This window comes from Humulus lupulus, chromosome 4, assembly GCF_963169125.1.
Source record: "Humulus lupulus chromosome 4, drHumLupu1.1, whole genome shotgun sequence".
Classification (NCBI taxonomy): domain Eukaryota; kingdom Viridiplantae; phylum Streptophyta; class Magnoliopsida; order Rosales; family Cannabaceae; genus Humulus; species Humulus lupulus.
The window spans coordinates 132,475,812-132,478,998 of NC_084796.1; positions in this window are offsets into that span (position 1 = coordinate 132,475,812).

Genomic DNA, 3,187 nt, shown 5'->3' on the forward strand with positions numbered 1-3,187 from the left:
GCATTATGTAAAGACATGAGTATCTAGAGTAATCATCAATGAAAGTGACGAAATACTCAAAACCACCCTGACTTGTACATTCAAAGGTCCACAAACATCTGAATGAACAAGTCCATGTGGTTCTTTTGCCCTATCACCCTTTGCAAAGAATGGGTGCTTGGTCAGTTTGCCTTCTAGACAAGATTCATTGATAGGTAATTCATATAAGGTGAGTTCCCTCAATGGCCCGTCCTTTGTAAGTTTTTGAATTCTATCATAGCGAATGTGACCTAGTCTCAAGTGCCATAAATATGCCATTTTATCATTATCGGTCTTTTTACATTTATTGGTCCTAGGTTTAGCTACTTTGAATCAATCATTATTAAGCATGAGGGGTTCGTTAGATCGCAGAATATAAAGCTCATTTTCCAAACATGCAATTGTGATCCATTGAAAGAAATAGATATATTACAACATGGAAACTGAAATTAAATTTCTACTAAAACCCAGAATAAAAAATACATCTTTCAAAATTAAATATTTATTTTCGAACATCAGATGAGCTCTTCCTCTAGCTTGGACCGCAACGAACGCTCTGTTCCCAACTCTAAGCTTTAAGCATCCTTCGTCCACTTCCTCCCACGATTCAAGAAGTTTTAAAGAGTTACAAACATGGTTGGTAGATCCAATATCAATAATCCAAATAGATTTACAAATAGATTTATCATTCTCTAAAACACATGTTTCTAAGATAAATGAACTATAATCATTACCTTTGTTTTTTGCTTCTAGACACTTGGGGAAATCTTGTTTCCAATGTCCATTCTCATTGCAGTGAAAACACTTACCTTTACCTTTCTTGTTTTTCTTTTTCTTCCTCGTAGGCATTTGTGCGCTTGGTTGTGCACTCGTCTTTGCAGCCTTTGCAGGCCTGGGGTTGCTGTTTTGTCCTCCTTTCCTCTTGTTTCCAGCTTTCAAAGATGAAGCTAGGTTAGCTTCAGCTTTAGCTGAATCAACAGTAGCAACAATAGTCTTCTTTTCTCCTCCCTTACTTGGTCCACCCATGATTGACTCGAAAGTCTAAAGCTTGTTCATGAGCTTTGTTAGACCATAGTTGAGTTAATTCATCACATAGTTGGTGGTGAATGCCAGGAAAGCTGGAGAGAGATTGTTGAGGATTAAGCCTGCTTAAGTCTCCTCACCTATCATTGCTCTGTGCAGTTCAACTTCCTGAAAGTAGTGGGTCATCTTGATCAGGTGATCACAGATGTCCTGAGATGGTGCTATCCAAGCATTGGCATATTTCTTGGTGGCCTCAAAATGAGTCTACACAGACCTTGCCCCAAACATGTCTTGGAGCTAATCCATGATTTCGTAGGCCGTCTCGACATTCTCCATCTTTGTCTTGAGAGTGTCGACCATGCTAGTCAACATATAGAATTGTTCCTTGTTATTAGCCGTCTGCCAATGCTCATATTTGCCTCTTCTAGACTTGGTAGCTCCTTCAGCTAGAACTTATGTGGATTCTTCAATCAGGACGAACTTGGAGTTGTCACCAATCAACACTTTGTTGATGTTCTGCTTCCACTTAAGGAAGTTTTATCCATCGAAAGTTCAGAAAGAATGGGAGTAGACACAACCATAATAATACTACGTATGATCAATAAAATAGTGTTTACCGAGTTTTTCGGAAACGAATACAAACAAAATAATAAAAAGATAAGAACTGTAGAAGTGCAGAAATATAAATAGACAAACAGGTCTTTTACGTGGTTCAGGCGTTAACGAGCCCTAGTCCACGAGTCGATGTTATTATACTTGTAGAGAATTACAGTAAAATGGCTGGTGTACAAGAACCTCACAAACTCACAATGTTTCTCTCGGGTTCTATTGAAGAAGATGAAGCTAGAGAGATTTTGGCAGAGTTCTTGCGATTTAATCTGTTGGCCTCTCCCCCTATCGTAAAATGAGGAGGTCTTTATAGCTAGGGTTTTGGATTAAGGTTTTACTCTGCCCCCATGAGTCTTAATTACACCACTCGTAAATAGGGAATACAATTACCGTAGTAGCATGGCTACCAGACTCTACACAGGTATAATTACATGAAAATATGGGGAATGTCAAAAGGCAACCGTATTTTCCAGGCTGTCAGCGGAACAGTAGGCGAAAAGGCACTTTTAGGCGTGCTGGGATGTGTGCGGCCTCGACCTGTCAGGCGTGTCAGGCAGGATCCTGTGTCAAGTGAGTATCATTCCAACTATGCCTCCTCTGTGACTCGACCGTCTGGTCTTCTTCCGTGCGAGGCACGGAACTGTGTCCGCGAAGGTAACTTGAAGAGCTTCTCCTGGAAGGACCTTCCCCGAAGGATATCCCTTCGGGAGTCCGGGAGAATTGACGAGCTTCCGGTTCGCGGTTGCTTGAAAGAGTGTGCTAGACACTAAACGGGAGAGGCGAAGCGTTTCTGTCCATCCGCGAGCCATGGTCACCCTTCGTGAAAGACTTTGATAATTCTGCTTCCCCGAGGCTATCCATCTAAACGCTATCCGGAAATCTGGATAACATTTACCCCCCAAGGTCACGGAGCTTGAGAGGTCCGGGAGCTTGTACAATCCTCCGGGTGTTCTGGTCTCTAGATTAGGCGAGGGGTCACCTCCTGTGTTCCTGGAAGGGTTCCTTTTTCCCTTCTGAGTGTTAGTACGAAAAAGAAAAGGAAATTTCTCCTGTTTGAACTCAAGTACTCAAGTGTGGCGAGGGCCACGAGTCATGCAGGGAATGGCTCTGTGACCAAGACGTGTGCGTGAGGCGACTGGCTGAGTATGTGTGCGTCAGGCATCTGAGTAGTGATTTGACGGTATTTAATGGTACACCGGGCCCGAGATGGTACAATGATGGGAAATAAATACTTTATTCCCATCCGAGGAGTCATAAATGGGACCGGCACTTCATCCCCAGCCGTCGGATCTGATGCATGCGGTATGGGAAGATCGAGACCGTCCATTTGTGGAATTCGAAATGACTTCGTTCCTGCTATAAAAACAAGGGAACGGACCCTTCTTCCTCTTTACGCTTTCAAATTCTCGAGCTTTCAGATTCTCAGATTCCCAAATTTTCGAACTCTCAAGCTTCCAAGCTTCCTTTCCTTCGAATTCGCCACTCCTTTTGGTAAGGAATCCAGGAACTTTTCTTTCGATTTGGCAATAGGATTGTT